Raw genomic sequence first — 14,387 nt, 5'->3', positions numbered from 1 at the left:
ACATACACAAACATGATCTGCTACAATATGTGAGTGACTTCCATATTTCTCTCTCTGAGTGTGGCAGGCATTTTGCCTTGAGATCCTCCATTGGGATTTTTTTTTTTTTTTGGTAAGAAGTTCTTGTGTTATTACACAAATCTAAGTCTACCAGAAAAAACTCTCACACACTGTGGTTGTTGCTGTACATAAAGTTCTCCTGGTTCTGCTCCTTTCACTCAGCATCAGGTCATATAAGTCCTTCCAGGCCTCTCTGAAGTCTTCTTGTTCATCATTTCTTATGGCACAATAGTACTCCATTACATTCATATACCATAATTTATTCAGCCATTCCCCAATTGTTGGACATCCCCTTGACTTCCAGTTTTTGGCAACTACATAGAGTGCTGCTATAAATATTTTTGTACATGTGGGACCCTTTCCCATTTTTATGATCTCTTGGGGATATAGTCCTAGTAGCGATATTGCTGGGTCAAAGGGTATGCACATTTTTGTAGCCCTTTGGGCATAGTTCCAACTTCATAGGCTTTTTGAGATTAATTTGTCTATTTATAATAGAATAACTTGGTTGTTCAAAGTTGTTCTTAAAATAATGCTCTTGTTACTATATATAATATTCTCTTGGGGGTGCTCATTTCACTCTTCATTATTTTGTGGATGTCTCTCCATGATTTTCTAAAATAATTGAGCTCATCATTTTTTATAGCAGAGTAATTTTCCATCTGAACATCTGTCACAGTTTGTTTAGCCATACCCCAATTGATGGGCATCTCTGTAATTTCCAGGTTTTGCTACCGTAAAGAGAGCTGCTGTAAATATTTTAGAACAGATTCTTTTCCATTTTCCCCTAATCATCTTGGAAAACAGACATAATAGTAGTATTGCTGGGTTAAAGGGTATATGGGCAGTTTAATAACTTTTTGGGCATAATTCCAAATCTCTCTCCAAAGTGGTTGGATCAGCTGTGTAGTACCCCATCAATAAAAGCAGTTGTTTTTGTTAAGTTTCCAGAGTTCACAGCTCCCACATCCACCAACAACGAATTAAGGTTCCAATTTATCCACATCCCCTCCAACATTTGTCACTTTGCCTTTAAATTATTTTAGTCAATCTGATAGGTGTAAAATAATATCTTAAGGTTGTTTAAATTTGCGTTTCTCTAATCTGTAATGATTTTGAGTATTTTTTTCATACGACTATAAATTGTTTTTGTTTCTTCATCAGAAAACTGCCTGTTCATATCGTTTGACCATTTGTCAATTGGAGATGACTCACATTCTTATAGATTTGACAAAGTTCTTTATATATTGAGATATGACACCTTTGTCTGAGAAACTGTCCATAAAATTTTTTTCCCCTCAGTTTTCTGTTTTCCTTCTGATCTTGACTTCATTTGTTTTATTTGTACAAAACCTTTTAAATTAAAGTAATCAAAACTATCTGTTTTACACCTCATAGTACTCTGGGATGGAGCCAGGAGGGGGAGCTAAAAGTCTGCCAAGAGAGCTTAAAGGGAGTTTTTGTTAATCCGTGGTCTCTGAAGATAGAATCTGATAAGTGGGACATATATAACAGTATATAACAATATCATTATTGATATTAAAAAGTTAAAAGTAAATAACGCTACTTGATACAGGTTCCTGGCATGTTATAATGTAATGTAGATTGTAGACTAAAGGGGAGTAGCTTTAATTTTTAAACTATTACATAATTTTAACTTTTATTAATTTGAATGTCAGGCCTCTTGCTCATGCCCCTTACTTTAGATTAATCAGGTTTTACTATAGAGTACGTAAACCATGCCTATAGTGTATGACCATTAGAGGGACCTAAAGATGTGAATAGGATCATTCCTCCGGTACTGCAGATGCCAGCTTTTCCATAGCTGTGCAGTTATTATGCTTGACTTCAAATCTTTCAAAGATCTCAACGTGCTAGCACCTTTTCTCAGGGTTTCTGAATATTCTGCAGGTACTAACATAGTACTTCAGCTATTTACCTGTTATACCTTGCTCTTGCTGTGTGAGTCGCCCATCTTCCTTTTCAGCTAGCTATATATTTTCTGGATGTCTCTTTTTGTGTCGGGTCATCATCTGGCCACCGACTTAAACCTGCCACATCTCTCATTTGGCCTTTAGGTCAGCCTGAGTTTTTGGTTTGTTAGAGAGTGTGGAATTCCATGACTTGCAGCCATGTATTATTACTAGAGGAATACTTTTGTTAGAAAGATGAGTTTTTGTTTCAGGGAGCAGTTTGGAATTATTTGAAAGTGCTCTAATATTTCTCAAAGACATTTTAGCCTTTTGTTTTGCTCCTATTCAATTCTGGGCATTCCAGTTCATTTTCTGTCTGCCGTGTCTGTCCAAGGTACATGCTGGCATTTATTGACTGACTGACTCATTGCGCTTTCCTTCAGATTGTACTTCATAGTGTATTCTGGCCTTCTTTTCACTGTAAGGACCGAAGCTCCTTTGGTAGTCAGGATAGCAGTTGGGAGACAGCAGTAATTCTTTCCTCCCTTTTCCCCTCTGTACTGTTATTATCATTATTCTTAAGCATATCTCTTTTAAAAATGTATTCTTGATATAGTTTTTATATCACTCATTTTCTAATATATCCTTCTCCCCTTCCTTACCCAGCAACCATCCATTGAAACAAAGAATAAAATAAGAAAGGAAAAAAAGTAGTTCCCTGAAACCAATCAGCACATCCCCTGAGAATGACAGTATGGTACACACAGTAACTCACATCTGTAGCACTTCAGCTTTGCCAGTAAGGGAGGGGCCATACTTTTTTCCTTAGTTTTTATCTAGGGCTAGACTTTCTGGTCAGTACAGTTATGCAGCATTTAGTTTGTTTCTCCCTATCTTTGTCCCTGCCTCTCCTCCATTTTCCTTTCCATTAACAATGCTGTAGTTCTGGTGTGTATAATTTTCCAATTACCAATAGCTTCACTTCTACATCAGTTCACATAAGCAGATTTCTTGAGCTGTAACTAATCTCATTAAGGAGTCTAGTATTCTAGATCCTAATGCAATCAGCAGTATGTCATCTGTAAACAGAAGCATCTGGAGGACCTCACTCTCCACAGGGAACCACAGTATGTCTTCCATGATAATGGCAAACATCCTTGGCAAGTATATGCCTCCCTGTTTAATATCTATCTTGATGCTGACAATCATCTTTGTGTTTTTTTTGACAAGGAATCTTATGTGATTTTTATATATGCATGGGAGTCAACCTTTTGGAGGAAAGCCTTTAAGTCTGTATTTTGTTCTGTGTCAGATGATTTATATAATCAGAAAGAAAGCCAAGTTTTTCCTTGAAGCAAAAACTCACCTATTTAGCATCAATATTTCTTCCAGTGATGTTGTGTGGCTTTAAATCATGGAAGACCAGAGACTCCAAAGAACCAGACACTTCTGGGTTAATATATAGACTTGTGGTGGGTCTAACTAGTCAGTAGCTTATTCAATAATTGTTCACTTGAAAAAACATTAAAGTTATAAAAAAGATGAATGATTGGGAAAGCAGGTGTCCATTTCATGTAGTGAGAGTGAATGATACCACATAGACAGCTGGTGTATTCCATTTGTGCCAGTATAATGTTAAGAGACCCAAAGGAAGACCCTCAGCATATTGGCTGATCCCCTGTGATGAACAGGAGTTGTACAGGAAATAAGGCAGGGTTAGGTTGTTATGAGTACTCTTGGAGGAAGTATGTCTGTTGACAAAAATTGAGATTTTTGTACTGTGGCAGAAAGTACCTGGATTTGGAGTAAGAGAAGAACGTCTCATTTGTAATGTTGACTCAACCAGGCACTACTTGTGTGACCTTAAGGAAGTCACGTAGGTGACTTTTAGGTCTTAGTTTCTTTATCTTTGAAATGAGGGGATTGGCCCATATGACCTTTAAGATCCTCTAAATCTGTGTGTGGGAGAGAATTCCTGTTAACTTTTAAGATTGTGCTACGTTTGGCATGGATTTCTTCTCTATATGCTTGCCTGTCCTTGCCCTTCTCATCTTTATTTTCAGTGCTATTTCCACTAGTTCATATGATACAGTTTTGGACTCAGGGGCTAAAGTCCAACTATGCTAATTCGCTGTCATCAAAAAAATGGTAATTGTTTGTTACAGAAATGCTGACAGCTATTTTTGTTTCAGTTTCATCTGAAAATGCTGTTGAGATGATCGGGCTCAGTTTGGTTTCATGTGAAGAGGCCTGATTTCCTTTCCTCTTGCACTTTTTTTCACAATTTTGGGAGGTGATACCTCTTGCAGTCTTCACTGTAGTTTTCTCTAATGTTTTGAAAATGGGAAGAATTCTGCATGGCTTACTCTCCATCATGCTTCTTCTTCTTCTTTTTTTTTTGCTTATTTCTGCTTCATTTCTTTAATCTTTCCTGCTTCTTCTCTCTCTTAAGCTACGTTGTGACTTTTCTCTTTACCTCTCCCCTATTTTGCCTTTTCCTCTACCCAGGGAGAGTTTCGGTTATATTTAGGCAACTCAGGGAATCCAAAAACCTTGTTTAGCTTTGATAGTAGAACTCAGGGCTAATGTACCTGCTCTAAGCAAATTCAGACATTCCCAGGGCTTATTTGTTTAGAAGGAAGTGAGCTAATCTACTCACATCTTCAAAATCTGTGAAGTACCTGTATACCTGCGTGATTCAGTTGCTTGTTCTAGATTATCTGACAAATGAGTTTTTATAGAGTAACGGGGTTTTTTTTTAACTTCATTTCTCCAAAGATTTTTTTTATAACATCCCATATCTTTTTTATTACATGAGACAGTGATTTCTTCAGTGTTTCTTTCCAAAAAAATCTTTAATTTTTTGTCATATTGATGAATATCCACAAAAATGTAATACTACTTTATAAAGCTTAGGGATTTTGGCAGCACTATTGAATTCACCATATTTAAACATTCCCTGTTTCTTTTCAGTGGTTATTTCCTATAACCATAGTAACAGTATAATTTACCCCAAATTAGCATATCTGCTTGATTTGGACAAAGATAGTTTACTTTACACACACACACACACACACACACACACACACACACACACACACACGGAGAGGATATACCTAGCCTAATGTTAATGTTCATCGGATTGTTTTTAACAAAGATAAAGTGTTTATTAGGTTTTGTTTCAAATCCTATTCAAATGGAAATTTTTAGTAGTTTCTATGTCAACATTTCTTGCTTTTGAAGTTCTGGGGCAATAAATTGGTCTTTGAACCATTTAGAATTTATTTTTTTCTCTACTTCATAGTATTTTATTTTTTTCCAGTTACATGTGAAGATAGTTTTCAATTTTCACTTTTATAAGATGTTGAGTTCCAAGTTTTTTCCTCCCTCCCTCCCATGTGTATGACTTATGTGTACAAAAGAGATTTATTAGAGGGTACCCTTTACAGCCTTCTGGAGATGGGAAGGGGGTGCTTTGGTCTTCTACATATCTGTTCAGGTTAAGGTAATAGTTTTTTTCAGCCCCTTCTAGTTTTCCCTTTTTTATAGGAAAAGTTTCATCTCTGACACATGTTAAGAAATTTCCCCTTTTAGGGGTGAGTTCTAGGATGGTTAGTGGTAAGGAGGAAGGTAGGAGCTATTATCTTCCCTTTCAGATCTACCCTTTGAGAGCAGAGTTAGAGGTTGCAAGGGTGGAGAACTTGCAACCTCCAGGCCACATGTGACCTTCTAGGTCCCTGGGTATGGCCTTTTGACTGAGTCCAGGTTTTACAGAACAAATCCTTTTTATCAAGGGGATTTGTTCTGTGAAGTTTGGTTTCAGTCAAAGGGCTGCACTTGAGAACCTAAAGGGCCATAGGTTCTGTACTCCTGGTTTAGGGGAATGAGGTTGTGGGTTTAGAATGTTCCCCAGTTTACTCAAGGCTGGCTAACAAGGTGGGGATATGGAAGATTTTCTCTGATTTGAGGTGATTTGGGGCCATTTTTTTGTTCAGATGAATTATCTATAAGGTTTTAATTGAGGGAAATGAGAAAACAAAAATTTAAACTAGATAGATTAAACACTTAAAGCTAGAGAAATATCCGGGGTGGTAGCCACATTCTATATTGCCTGGCAGGTGCCAGGAGAATGATGTTGCGTTGTTCGCTTAAGTGAGGATCACAGGTCTCCTGAAAGTGCTTATCACTCTTCTTTGTGGGCCTGTCTGTATAAATGCTATTAGGGGAATAATCTTGTAACGTACAAGTATCTTAACTAGGGGAAAAAGGACTTAATTACTAATGTAACTTCGTATGTGAATATATATACATATATATATAATTATTTCAGCAAGAAACTTCAGTTCATTTATCTCTCAGAGGAAAGATAACATATTTACAAAATTCTAGGGAGTAGGCATATCCCTGTACAAATCATAAGAGGATGATAGGATTATGCATAGTGATTAGATCACTTATTTAATTTGTGTGGAGAGCTCCCAGGTGAGAAAATTCCCTCTATCAATGGAGGATAGTTCCTTCTCTTCAACTTAGAGTCTTAAATTGTTGCTTAGAGCTTGGAGAGGCTAAGTGACAGGGTCGCACAGCCAGCATGAGAAGTCACAAGTAAGGTTTGAACACAGACTTTCCTGGCTCCGAAGCCCTTTCTTGAGCTACCATGTCATGGTGCCTTTCTGAGAAAGGTTCATAGGTACCAAGATTAGATAGATAGTATGAAATGAGCAAGTGGTGAAAAATGGAAGTTATGTTATGAGCATGTTCAATAGGACTTAGCAAATAATTGGATCTAGGGTAGTGAGGGAGGGGAAGAGTTTAGAAAGACTTGAGTTTCAGGTGTGGGAAGATGATTGTGCTATCTGCAGAGAGAGTGAAGTTGGAATGGAAGGCAGGTTTACAGGAGAAGCTTTGCAGAAGTTCAGTTTTGGACATGCTGAGTTTGAGGCGCTGGCAAGACATTTAAAGGAAATTATTCAGTAAGCAGTTGGAAACGTAGAGCGGGAGTTCACAGGAGATACAAGTATTTGGGAGTCAGTGACATAAATTGTTCAAATAAATGTTTTGGTTCATTCACTCTTCATAACCCCATATGACAAAGATGCCAGACTGGTTTGTCTCTTCTCCAGCTCATTTTACAGATGAGCAAACTGAGGCCAGTAGAGCATGGAGAGCTCTGTCACACAGGGTCACACAGCGAGTAAGTGTCTGAGGCTAGATTTGAACTCAGAGAAATTCATCTTCCTGATTTTGGGCTGGGTGCTTTATGCACTATGGTGCCACCTAGCTGCCCAGCAGTGCCATAAGAGGGCATAAATATTAGTGAATTCAATTGAGTCAAGTTCAGTTTAATTCACTTAGCTTCTTGGGGTCTTACCATTAAAAGAACATTGGTTCTAGAGTCAGGACCTGGCTTCATATCTCACCTGTAGTGCTTATTATCTGTGTGACCTTGGGCAAGTCAATTAATCTCAAATGGCGTCTGATGTCCCTTCCAGTTCTGGATTCTCCTCATTTGTAAACTGAGAGGGAGTTGGACTGAAGGATTTTTGAGAAATGATTTTTTTCCTGCTCTAATAATTGCTATAGGAGGGAGAGAATTTTCTGTTCCTTTGTAAGATTGCTTGCAGATAGTATTTCTGCTTCTTGTGGGTTGGGTCTAAAGGTTTTCACTGTTGAGCTTTAACTTTTGCAGCGATCAGAACTTCCTTGTCTCTCATTTCTTTGTCATCACATTTTTGATGCTTTATGTTTAAATATTATGATATATTTATTCTGCTGTTGTAAAAACCCCCAGTATCTGATTCATGTAGTATTTTGTTTTTGATTCTTCTATCTTTAAACTTTATCATGTCCTCTGGAGATGGCAAGAGTTTTGCAAAAAAAAAAAAAGCCTCAATCCTGTTTTTGTCGACCATCATAGGAGCATCTCTTCTACTTGCAAAATTTGTATAAATCTTCTATATTTGTATAAATTTATGTGAAAACTCTACAGCTTTGTATAAATTATAATAATGCTCATTGGCATGCAGTGCTTTGCAATATAGTATCTTATTTCATGCTTAAAACATCCAGGTGAGATAAATGCTGTCATTCATGTTGGCAGAACCTCAAAGGGTGTTGCTCAGTTACATGCTTTGTGGTAGGATTTAGGCTTGGGTCTTTCCAACACACTCTGTCTACTATGTCATGTTGCCTCTAAAAATCCCTGTATTTAACAGAAGGGGACAGAGATAGGAAACATTCTATTGTATGTTTTTTAAAAATAATTTTTTTGGTGCTACCTTGTGTTTTACTTCCTACTTTATGTTTGGTTTTCTCCATTACCACATAGTTAATATGTGGCAGAGCTGATATTTAAATCCATGCTTTCTGGCTACAATTTCAGTGTTATTTTCACTGGTTATAAATCTGTAAGATCCCCAAATGCAAAGGACTCATGCCTTTATGGTTTTTAAAAAAGAATCCAGTGTAGTTTACGTCTTTGTTCTTTCAGCCTAATAAAGCAGAGTTCTTTCTTAATTTATCTTCGTCATCTACTCTTTCTATGGTTAAATGGAGCTCTCTCTTTTTAAGCTAGTTAAGGCCCACTTTTAAACACAGTCTTCATTCCGTAATCTCAATATGTATTGCAGTCATGGTTAGAATGTTTAATCTGTCATTTATGGAGTTATTGTATTGAGTAGCTACTAATATTTGGTGTGGAGGACATCTCTAGCCAACCTGATCTATGTCTTACCACTGGTCCCAGATGGTTTCAGAGGAGAGAGTGAGGCAGGGTGACTTTGCACAACCCTGCCTCTCAAATCCAATTCACTTGCAAGTCAAGACATCACCTTCCTGATGTCATCAGTCCTTTTTAAGAATGAAGGACGGACAACCACAACAAACAGTGTTTGGTGTGATTACATGTGGGATTGATGCACGCTGAGTATTTAAAATTGTCATAGCTTTTGATTTCACTAGTTGAATTTGAATAAAATTAAGTATAGGTGAAATATTGCATAATTTTCATTGTATAACTTTTTTGTACTGGTTAAAATGAATATCCATTGTGGTACTGACCACATCTGTTTCTAGTTAGAGTTTTAGTTTCATATAGGAAATTTGTGCAGTTTACTAATTTTTGAAAGGTTTCAATATTCAGTGAAGATTTTTTTCTTAAAGTGCTTATGCTCATTTTTCGTTGAGTATTATTAACTACTTAGATAAATAAATAATTGGTTGACTCTTCACAGTTGTGCTAATTGTTCCCTTGTTGACCTTGCTTGAAGAGCTAGAAACGGTGCTCTAAAAATTGTCTGCTTCACCTAACCTAACCCTGACCTGTTTACCAGTTTTGTATCCTACCCTGTGGTCAAAACGTAAAAAAAGTCAGAATTGCAATAGCTCAAAAGAAACGTGATTTGTGCAAATTTAGAGACATCTCTATTCCAGATATTTGTATGGACTATTTATGCCTAACTTGTGGCATTGGTCTGATCAACCTCAGTTCAACCCATTATACGTTGACCCTGACATAGTGATGTCATTTTGGTCCTCTTTGATTACAAAGGACAACCACCACCATCTTACTGCCATTGTTTGTGGAGAGAACAGGAGTATTTTTGAATCTTCTGTTAAACCTTTTCCTTTTTTGGGTCTTTTTTTTTTTTTTGGCTATAAATTTTCCCATTTAGAACTACTTTCATTGCCACTTTTCTGTTTTTCTGTCTCTTTTGTTTCCCTTTTTCTGGAGTTCAGGCGTCAGGTATACATAATTACTGATGATATCACTTCTTCCCTCTACATTATTTTTAAAAAAGTGGTTCTCTTTGGTCAGCGTGACTACTCAAATGGCCCTGGTGGACATGAGTAGAAAATATCAGGATTTTCTGACACTGTATGATCCATCTGCCTTGAAAAGAGTACAAGCTCTAGAATTTCAGGCCTTTCAAGCATAAACCACATCAGACCAACAACTGAAAGCATACCCTAAAATTTGATGAAAAAAAAAAGCTTTCTACACTTATACTAAAAGTCCTTGAGGTGTGATGACATGGGATTGACGCACTCTAAATATTTAAAATAGTCACATTTTTTCCAGTCATTTGTGGAGAGTGAACAAAATCAAATACAGGCAGAGTACTGCATAATTTTCACTGTATAACTTTTTTGTGTTGTTTAGAATGAATATTGATCATGGTACTGATCCCATCTGCTTCTAGAGTTTTAGTTTCATATAGGAAATTTGTTCACTTTGGTAATTTTTGAGGCTTTTCAATCTTTAATGATTTTTTCTTAAAGAACTTGTGCTCATCTTTCATGGACTATTAATAAACTTCTTTTGGACAGATGTTTTGTGGTTATTTGTCTTAGAGGAAAAGTTCACTTAAAAATAGTTTTTCCCAGGTTAAAAAAATGAAAGATAGTGTTTCATTCTGGTAGCATTTGTGTATTTTTATCAAGGCTTACTTTGTGCAGATCCGTTGTGGCATCCTAAGGGCCCTAGTCTTCAGAGGCCGAAAAAAGATAAATATTCATAGTTAACTACATTATAATATGGGGCATATTAAATACGACAGATGCAGCGATCCAGAGATTTTTGAGTAAGGAAAGGCTATTTCTTACTACGGGCAGAATCTGGAAAGACTTCATGAAAGAGATAGATGGTCCCCAAGTGGACCTTCAAAGATGACTGGGGGAAGGTTCACCATTCAGACTGTAGTCATAAAAGTCTTAGGATTGAGTCAAGGACTTCAGAAGTAATCTCATTCTACTCTGACCCAAGGCATGAACCGTATATCCAGAATCTCCGACAAATGGTCATCCAGTGTTCGCTTGTAGGCTTCCTGGGATGGGGAATTCACAACCCCCTGAGGCAGCCTATTATATTTTTCAACAGCTCTGATGATGGGAAAAATTTTATTTAATTACTTTCTCTCTCTCTGTTTTTGGTTGGAGGGGTTCTGGACCTTTGATTTCGTTGATGTACAGAATTCTTAGTGGGGAGACCCCCTTTACCAATGTAGAGAAAACTGAATCTCTTCCTCCTGCTTTTCTAACTTGCCTCCAGTCCCAGCTAAAATCCTGTATTCTACAGGATGCCCTTTTCAGTTCCCCTCATTCTAATGCCTTCCCTCTGTTGAATATTTCCAATTCATTCTTTATGTAGTTTGTTTTTACGTAGCTTGGGTATTGTCTCCCTTATTAGATTATGAGCTTCTTGAGAACAGGGACTGTCTTTTGCTCTTCTTTCAGTCTCCAGGGCTTAGCACACTGCTTAGCGCGTAGTAAGAACTTAGAAAATGTTTATTGACTGACTGGAATTCTTATGTATTTTAAGAGAGTTGCCTGAAGCACTGAGAGATGAAATGATTTGCCTGGGGTCATAAAGTCATTACATGAGTAAAGATGGAAGATGAATCCAGATCGTATGGATTCTGAGGCCAGCTTTCTTTCTATACCAGTCTGGTTTCTCAGAATTTTTAATTTATTATGCATAGTTCTTTGTTTTTTGGATCAAAAAGGACAAATCTGTGTCATGTACACTTAAAACTTTTCTGACTGGGGATATACATTTGATATTCGTCACTGTAGAGGTGCCAGTTGATATTGAGTAAATGAAATTCCCAGAATGGTGGTGGGATAGGAGAAGTATTAAAATGTTTTTTTCAAGCTTAATAATAAAACATTAGAGAACTGTGACACAGAGAAGGTGAGAAGGGAGATAGAGGGAGAGAACTATTCAGAGAAACCAGAGGAGGATTTTGAGAAAGAAAGTATAAAAAGATTTTAGAATTTGTGGAACTTGAGTAGTCTGGTTCCAGGTCCAGTGACTGTCAGAATGAAAGGTTCTAGATATGTGAAATTAAAACAAATAACGAAAAACAAAATAGATCTTTATCAACTGAAGACTGGACAAACAAGTTGGAATATTACTGTGCCATAAGAAACAATGATTGTTAATAATTCAGAGAAGCATGGGAAGACTTGTCTAAACTGATACAAAGTGAAGTAAGCAGAACCAGGAAAAAAATAATATGCAGAACAACTGCAACAATGGAAATTGAATGAACAAAAAAAAGTCCCACCCAAAATGACTACTATGTTATTAGAATGCCCAGTGGCAAGGTAACACCCTCCCTTCTTTGAGAAGTGGGGAATTCTTGGGGAAGAATGCTGCATATATTCTGAGACTCAGTTGCTGTGTGGATTAATTTTGCTGAACTAAACTTCTTCCCCCATCTTTTTTATTGTTTGTTATAAGGAATGAATTTCTGATATGGAGGGAGTAAGGAAAAATGTGTATTTGGAAATGAAGGTGATATTAAAATATTCTTTAATAAAGGAAGACTTTAAGTAGTGTCAGATGTTGAGATTCAGAAAAAGCTATTTGGATTTGGCTCTTGGGATATTACTAGTAACCTTTGAGCAGTTTCCCTAGGAGTCAGGGGGGCACAAGAATGTTTGTAATGGGTTCAGTGGATGATCAGGCAGTGGAGGTAGTAATTGTGGCGTATTCTTTTTAGAACTTTGGCAATGAGTGGGAAGAGAGGGGGAAAGAGAGAGACAGACAGACAGACAGGGGAGGGAAGGAGAGAGAGAGAGAGAGAGAGAGAGAGAGAGAGAGAAAGCTCAAGGGGGCCAAAGGGTCATAGAAACATAATTTTAAGTTACCATTTTAAGCATATTTGTAGGGTAAAGGACCAGTTGAGAAGGGGAGTGGTTGATGGTGCTATATTCTGGTGAATGGGATTAAAAGCATTGGCCCCTTCATAAGGAATAGGGAACATTTCTTCATTTGACACAGTAGGAAAGGAAAAAATAATGAGTGAGAACACAGAATTTTTTAGGTCTGGAGGAGGGAAGCTGAGGATGCTCATAGCAGCTGGCCTTTTTCTCAATAAGAGGTGAGGTAGTCCTCTGTGAATATGAGGGGGCAGGGCTGCAGTTAGGGAATTGAGCAAAGGCATAGGTTTGAAACCTTCATGGAGGGAAACGTGAAAAGGAAATGAACTGGGTAATAGGCTTGCTGAGGTCTGGGAGGCCCTGCTGAGGCTTAGATAACATTTGTCCTGGAAGCAGATAACACAGGTTTTGTGATTTTTCTCCAGCATCTTTTGGTGAGTGGGGAATTGGAACAGAGGAGGTGACTGATGAATGTGACTTGTCATTGGTGGCTACAAGTGGTGGGAAGGAGTGGTGAAAGTTCAAAAGAGTTGAAAGATTTAAGTGGGAAAAATACATTGAAATTGTTGTTCAGTTTAAGATTCAGTAGGTAGAAAAGTGGAGTAAGATCAGTTGTGATGAACTGGAAAAATAGGATGAAATAATATGTATCAGAGATTCTCCGCTTTTATGGGACCATCGGATTTGGAGCTTGAAGGGATTTCAGAGATGATGAAGTGTATTGTCCTCATTTTACAGGTGAGATAACGAAGGGATAGAAAGGTTAAGTGATTAAACTAAGATTACACAACAGTGGACCTTAACCAGAACCCAGATCTTCTGAGCCATGGCATTTAACTGTTAGTGTTTTCTTCCCTTTTAAAAAATGTTGTGTTTCACAGATAACGTACAGGAGACACTGGAGGTTTCGGACTCCAACCTCTAACAGGTTTGCTCTTGATCTGGTCAGATGGGAAGGACAGCTTCGGAGGGGTTAATAATCTTACTTTATTCTAGTTTAGTCTTCTCAAAGGGTAGCTGGTGATGGGAGCTCTAACTTCTACAGCATTCTCTAATCACCCTTCTGGCAGGGCCAGCAGGAAAGGGGAGTCAACTACCCCTATGTCTCGATGGGGTCAGTTGACACAGGCACACTTTGTGCTCTCCCCTAGATCCCCTCAGACCTTGATGGGAACTGGGCAAGGCACACACACATTTCCCTATGGGTTCCCTGTAGTTTCCCCACTCATTGACCGCTGCCCACTTGCTTTACAGGACAACAGACAAAGAAAGCACCTTACCAAGAATGGCCTTACAGGTTAACTTTAGCCATAGCATCATCCGACTTAGGTGTAGTAAATATCAATCATGTCATACTATATGTGTTGGTGCAGCCTCGGTAGGACTGCCTATCACTATGATTCTAGGAATTACTATCTAGAATCCTTGGGGCTATTCTGGGAGTTATTATCTAACACCTAGAAACTAGACATTGCCATGGCCGTGGATCCTGAGAAACTAAACTCTAAAGGGATAACAAAATCTTCCTTACTTACATGGTGTATGCTTATTTTGATTAATTTCAATTTAGATTGTTAGAAAGTTGTGAGAATTTTATGGTTTAATAATAGCTCATGTTTCTAGCACTTTACATTTTACCGACTGCTTTCTTCACAACAAACCTGTGAGAGAGGAAGTATGTCATTGTATCCTCATTTTACTGATGAGAAAACTGGGACTTAGAGCCAGCTTTGAAGCCCACCTCTCTGA

General features: G+C 37.7%; 1 protein-coding gene across 2 annotated transcripts in view; it reads left to right on the top strand.

The window, feature by feature from the left end:
• The window catches only part of NNT (nicotinamide nucleotide transhydrogenase), a 100,221-nt gene that overhangs the window by 26,095 nt on the left and 59,739 nt on the right, over positions 1–14,387 (top strand). The window lies entirely within an intron of this gene.

Source organism: Notamacropus eugenii, chromosome 4 (genome assembly GCF_028372415.1).
Source record: "Notamacropus eugenii isolate mMacEug1 chromosome 4, mMacEug1.pri_v2, whole genome shotgun sequence".
NCBI classification, from domain to species: Eukaryota; Metazoa; Chordata; class Mammalia; order Diprotodontia; family Macropodidae; genus Notamacropus; species Notamacropus eugenii.
The sequence above is the reverse complement of the archived record's forward strand: the minus strand, read 5'-3'. Positions and strand labels throughout refer to the sequence as shown.